General features: G+C 31.0%; 1 long non-coding RNA gene across 1 annotated transcript; it reads left to right on the plus strand.

Moving 5' to 3' along the window:
* The first annotated feature begins 4,404 nt into the window (after positions 1-4,404).
* Positions 4,405-5,981, plus strand: LOC128283943 (uncharacterized). Its single transcript, XR_008274267.1, has 2 exons — positions 4,405-4,622; positions 5,635-5,981. It is a non-coding gene; the product is annotated as an uncharacterized LOC128283943 (long non-coding RNA).
* Positions 5,982-6,653: the final 672 nt, after the last annotated feature.

Here is a 6,653-nt window from a genome sequence, read left to right on the forward strand (position 1 = left end):
GAGTAATAAAATGTATAATGATCTGAAAAAGATGTCTTGGTGGTCGGAAATGAAACGTGATATCTCGAGTTTGTATCAAGGTGTTTAATATGTCAACAAGTTAAAGTGAACATCGGTACCTTGAGGTTACTTGACCAATTACTATACCGGAATGGAAATGGGAAAGAATCACTATGGATTTTGTATCGGGCTACCTTTGTCTCAGGAAAAAGATGCTATTTGGGTGATTGTAGACCGATTGACAAAGTCACTCACTTTATTCCGTGCGTATGGATTATTCTTTAAATAAACTAGTGAACTGTACATATCTGAGATTGTCGGGTTACATGGAGTGCTGTCTCCATTATATCGATAGAGATCCCGATTTACGTCTCGTTTCGGGACAAATTGCAAGAAGCCTTGGGTACTCGGTTGTATTTCAAGATCGCATTTCATCCTCGATGATGGTCAATCTGGCGTGTAATTCAAGTATTGGAAGATATGCTCGATGTTGTATACTAGAGTTTGAAGGTAATTGGGAGAGGTATCTACCTTTGATTGAATTTGCTTACAATAACGATTATCGGTCTAGTATTAAAATGGCTCCGTATGAAGCTTTGTATGGTAGAAAATGTAGAACACCGTTATATTGGATGAGCTCGATGAAAGGAAGATACATGGGGTTGATTTGATTCGGAAATGAAGAAAAGTAAAGGTTATTCGAGATAGTCTAAAAGCGACTTCCGATCGTCAAAAATCATATGCCGACCTTAAGCGAAAAGAGATTAAATTTCAAGTCGGTGACAAGGTATTTCGAAAGTGTCTCCTTGGAAGAAAGTTCTTGATTCGGTCGAAAGGGTAAATTGAGTCCAAGATTTATCGGCCCTATGAAATCATAGAAAGAATTGGACCGGTTAAACTTATCGATTGGCATTACCACCGAACTTGATAGAATCCATAATGTTTTTCATGTATCTATGTTACAACGATATCGATCGGATCCTTCACATGTTATTTCTCAAATGAGTAGAGATTCAACCGGATATGACTTACGGTGAAGAACCGGTCAAGATATTGGCACGGAGACAAAAGAGCTTAGAAATAAAAAGATAAATTTGGTGAAAGTATTGTGGCAAAAGCACGGATTGAGGAAGCAACATGGGAACCGGAGGAGGCAATGAGGAAACAATACTCAAACCTCTTTCTTGGTAAGATTTTCGAGGACGAAAATCCTTAAAAGGGGGGGAGAGTTGTAATGGCCTAAATTCAAGGTTATCGGAACAATGGTTTCGTAACCATAGATCCGATTTAAAGAAAAATTTATTTTAATATTTTTGCTTGAAAATTTATATGATAGGAAAATCGTATGAAAATATTGATAGGAAAATTTTGTCGATTTAGTGATTAGTTAGAAAAAGAAATTATTGAAGAAATTGGGTAAAATAAGGTATCAGGACCTCTATCTCGTAAAACCGAGTCAAAAATAATTTTATAAATATTTATGAAATGTTATTAATGTGGTATTAAAATTTCGTTAGGAAATTTTAATGTTTGGGTAGTCAATTAAATGAAAAGGACTGAATTGTAATAGGTGTAAAAGTTGCTAGAGTGATTAAATAGCTTATTAGTCTAATGACAAAGGATTTAAAAGGCAATTAGACCCAAAAGTTATTTGGGCTGGCCGGCAAGGGTATGCAATCAGCAGAAAAATTGATAAATTAAGGGTAAAATTAGAATATTGCAAAATTAACTAAATAAAACTAGGACTAAATAGGAAATATCTAGATTTCTCTTCATTTCTCTTCAATTCCAGCAGCTAAAAACGCCATAGGAGGGTTCTATAAGCTGGTATTTCATAATTTTTGCACCAAGTGAGTTAATCCTTGCCTTTTCTTGTAATTTTGTGTTTCTAAGACTTTTACAACTAGATCCTACTATAAAATTCATTAGTTTTTGATTTCATGGATGAAATTTAAAGTCACCATGGTTGAGTTCTGTAAGTTTATGATGAAATAGAATGAAATTAAAGCTTTAATTTGTTTATGAGATGATTTTATTAGGCAATTTCAATGGAAATTGATTTTGGGACCTAATTGTGAAAATGTTTGGAATTAAAGTCTATTGCTGAAATTCTGATTCCTAAAGGTTGTAAACTAGTTTAAGGTGATAGAATAAAATGTTAATTGAGAAAATCAGCTCAATTGAGAGGCTAATTGAGTAGGGACGAAATTATCATTTATTAAAAGCTTAGGGAAAAATGGTAATAAACAGCTTGCACTAAAACAGTTTGGACAGCAGCAGTAGACTAACTTTGAAAAATCACCAAAATTGTAGGAATCGAATTAGAAGATGAACAAAATATGTAATTAAAGCTTATTGAGTCTAGTTTCTCATAGAAGAAATATTGTAAGCAATGGATTTGTAAATTTTGAGATATAATGAATTTTGTGAGACAAGGTCAGAATGAATTCAGGTTCCCTGTTCTGACTTTGAAAAATTATAAAAATTGAATAAAAATAATTAGGGACTTAAATTTATATGTATAGAATTATGAATGAGTCTATTTTAATAAAACAAACAAGAACATCATTTGAATTCTGTATAAAGAGATAATTTATTTTTAGTGAAGAAGGGTCAGAACTGTTAGACAACAGAATAGGGGTGACTTTGAAGAATAAACTGTACTGATTGGCTAAACCAAAAATTCTGAGAATTTTATGGTAAAAATATATATGAGTCTAGTTTCAGGGAAAATTAACGGATATTAATTTGGAGTTCCGTAGCTCAAGTTATAAATAATTTAGTGACTATGACTCAAGTAGACAGCTTTGAATGAACTATAAATGATAGTTGAATTATAGAGAATGTTGCATATGAACATGAAATGTATTAAATTGATAATTAAATTTATTTATTTAGATCCAGAAGATTCAAATACGAAGCTAGATCAAGGAAAGGAAAAAGTTCGGGATTAATAGATTTTCTTGTTTACAAACAAGTATCAAGGTAAGTTCGTGTAACTTGAATTATATTCTTAAATTACTTGAGATTGTATGCTTTTGATATGAATATGATTTGAATGTTCATTGTATGAAAATTTATGAAACATTGATATATTGGATAAAATGGGAAGAAATCCGTTTGAATGAAAGGAAAATTCGATGGATTTCGAAGGGAATTGACGGTAAAAGGATCTAGCCGGACGGGTGATCCTATCTGATATAGCCCTCCCGAAGAATATCGTAAAATGGATTTAGCCGGACGGGTAATCCGAATTAGGGTCTGAATTTAGCTCGACTGGTAATTCAGATCCAAGCTCATTAGAGTAATTGTCGTTGCGAGGATTTAGCTTTGACCGGTAATCCCGACAATACTCTATGAGTTTATATTGCGAGATTTAGCTCGATCGTAATCCCGCCGCAAGGTTGAGGTTCATGAGTGTGCTCTCTGAAATGGAAATGTGCGCACATGAATATGAATTGACGGACGAATTGTACACTAAAAGTGTACCTCTGAAAATCCATTGAAATTCGATAAATTCAACGGGATAAATATGAAAATAATAAGGAATGAAAATCATGGTATTGATGAGTACATCAATCATGGTATATATATATATATATTATTGATACATGGAAATTATTGTACTAACTTGAATGTTGAGTTTGTGCATGTTAGGGTAATAATGCATTGAATGGATATATGAATGTTTATTATATTGTATTGAAAATATTAGGTAAGTATAATTCTTGTTACATGAGCTTACTAAGCACAAAGTGCTTACCCGCTTCCTTTTTCCCTGTTTTGTAGTGTTAAGAGCTCGGAGGTCGGATTTGGTCGAGACACATCACATCTATCAACCTCGGATTTCGGTATATAAAGAAACTTTATTTTGGAAATCAATGGCATGTATAAGCTAACAAAGTAAATGTTAACGTGAAATGAATGTAAAGTTAGCCATTAGTATGGTTAACAAACACAGTTATAGATATGTGATGACGTTATTTTATATAAATGCATGAATCTATCATGAAAATATGTTAAATTGATTTGGTTGATGTGGATTGGTCTCGATTTAATATTACAGGAAGGTTAGATATTTATAAAAGGGCTATATTGAATATAAAAAAAATTTAATTAAGTAAACTCCTAGAATGCCTCGTACCTATTCCGCAATGAATACGGGTAGGGTATTACAAATAAGTTCGAAAATAATTATTAAAAAAATATTTATGAGTCTAGTAGTGTGTTTAATTAGGTTTTAATTAAGTAAATTTAGCTTAATTTAGAGTAATTAGTAAAAAGGATTAAATTGAATAAAGGATGAAAGTTAAATTGTAGATTAAAAGAAAATGAAGAGGACCAAAATGGAAAATAGACCATTTAGTATAGTTGAGGCGGCAAACAAAGAAAAAAATCTAAAGATTTCTCAAGATTATTATTGAATTATAAATTATAAATTATTATTAACTATTATTATTAAATAATATTATATATATATATATGTATATAAAACAAATGAAGAAAAAGAATAAAAAGAAACAAAGAAGAATAAGAAACAGAGAGCATTCGAAAAACAGGGGAAGAAAAGGGCAAGAAAAGAAAAAGGGAAAATTAAGATTTTGAAGCTTCAAACTTATTTGGTAAGCTAAATTTAGTCCTTTTCTCTTAATTTTGATGTTTTAAAAGCTTTAGAACAAAGTTTTGATGAAATTAAGTTGATATTTTGAAAGTTATTAGATTTCTAAATATTGTTCATGTTGAATAAAAAGATGAATTAGGGGTTAAATTGATAGGAATTCAAGTTAGAAATGAAATAAGGATTGAATTGCAAAGTGAACTATAAGTTTTGTGTTTTAGGGACTAAATTGAGGAAAATTCGGAATTAAGAAAATATGTTGAAAATTTAATAGTTAAATTTGAGTTTAAATGAAATTTGAATAGGAATAAGGTGTGAATTGGTGTTATAAATTTGGTTATTAACCTTTTACATCAAAACAGTTTTGGGAAGTAGCAATGGTCTGACTTTGAAAATTCACTAAAATTGTATAAATTGAACTAGAGGATGAAAAAATATGTAATTAAAACTTATTGAGTCTAGTTTCTTATAGTATAAATAGTGTAAGCAATGAATTGATGAATCAAGAGATATTTGAAATTTTGTAAGACTGGTTCGGGGTGATTTCGAGATGCCCTGTTTTAAATTTGGAAAATCATTAAAATTGTAAAAAATTATTATGGAGTGTAATTTATATATGTGAACTCCTTAATGAATCTAGTTTCAAAATAAATAAACAAGAACCTTGTTCAAGTTCTGTACAATGAGATAATTTATTTTTAGTAGAGAGAGGTCAGAACTGTCAAATGAAATAACAGGGGAGTATTTAACGAATAAACTGTACTAAATGAATAGACCAAAAATTCTGGAAATTTTATGGTTAGAAGATATATGAGTCTAGTTTTAAGAAAAATTTACGGATATTAATTTGGAGTTTCGTAGCTCAAGATATAAATAATTTAGTAATAATGACTCAAGTAGACAGCTTAATGGTGAAATTATATATATACATTAAAAATGGTTAAATTTGCATGTTTAGGCCCATGAATTAAATTGAATCATGTTGTATTGATGATTATAAATTATTATTTTCGTAGCCAACAAAGAACCTGAAGCATCAGCATCGAAAGGAAAGGAGAAAGTCATCGAGGACTAAAACGGGAGAATTACGGTGTGTATTACTATAATTTGAATTTTAATTATTATTGATTGCTGAATTTTTTATTGTTATGTATGGTAAGTAAGACTTGAGGTAAGTATGTGAAATTGATATGAATATTGAGTGAAAATGAAAGTGATGCAAATTGAATCAAATTGAATTGAATAAGTGAATTATGGAATATGTAATTATTTGAAAAGTGTATTGATTGAAAAATGATTGGTGATTTGAATTGTGAATTGAAAGTGATATAGGATTGAGAAAGTGAATTGAATACCCTATTAACTAGTCGGGCTGAGTCGGATATAGTTGGCATGCCATAGGATTGGAAGTGTTCAGGATACTTGACCTCGAGTCGATGAGACACCGGGTGTCACTATATTTCTTCGGATAGATTCGATGAGGTCTTGGGTACCAACTTTACTTGGCTAGGCTGATGAGACACTGGGTGTCAATTATTACTTGAACTATCCGATGAGGCATTGGGTGCCATATTGGTGTGTTTGGTTGGATCCGTGTATCCGCCAAAGTCCGAAAGTTACGTTAATAGGGTGAAAATTGAAATGTGAATTTGAGGCATTGAAATGAGAAGAATTACGAATTGAAATTGGAATTGTGATAATAAGAGAAAAGTATGAAATGTATATTCATAAGTGATATAAATTTAAGTTTGAGAAAATACATTGATTTATGAATTAGTACATATGACATTAATTGTTAGGTATTTTAATATTTATGTTTTCTTGTTGTTGATATGACTCGATTTATAGTAATACCACTTGAGTATATCCATACTCAACAGACGGTTGTTTCCGTCGCAGTTAGTAGAAGTCAAGTGTCTCGACTCAAAGATCCAAAACAATCCCGACTCCAACACAAATTTGGTGATGCATATTTTCTTTTGGATAAAAGTGGTATGTACATAGGTGTTGTTTAGTCACTTGAATATGTATATTA

Source organism: Gossypium arboreum, chromosome 2, assembly GCF_025698485.1.
Source record: "Gossypium arboreum isolate Shixiya-1 chromosome 2, ASM2569848v2, whole genome shotgun sequence".
In the NCBI taxonomy this organism is placed as follows: domain Eukaryota; kingdom Viridiplantae; phylum Streptophyta; class Magnoliopsida; order Malvales; family Malvaceae; genus Gossypium; species Gossypium arboreum.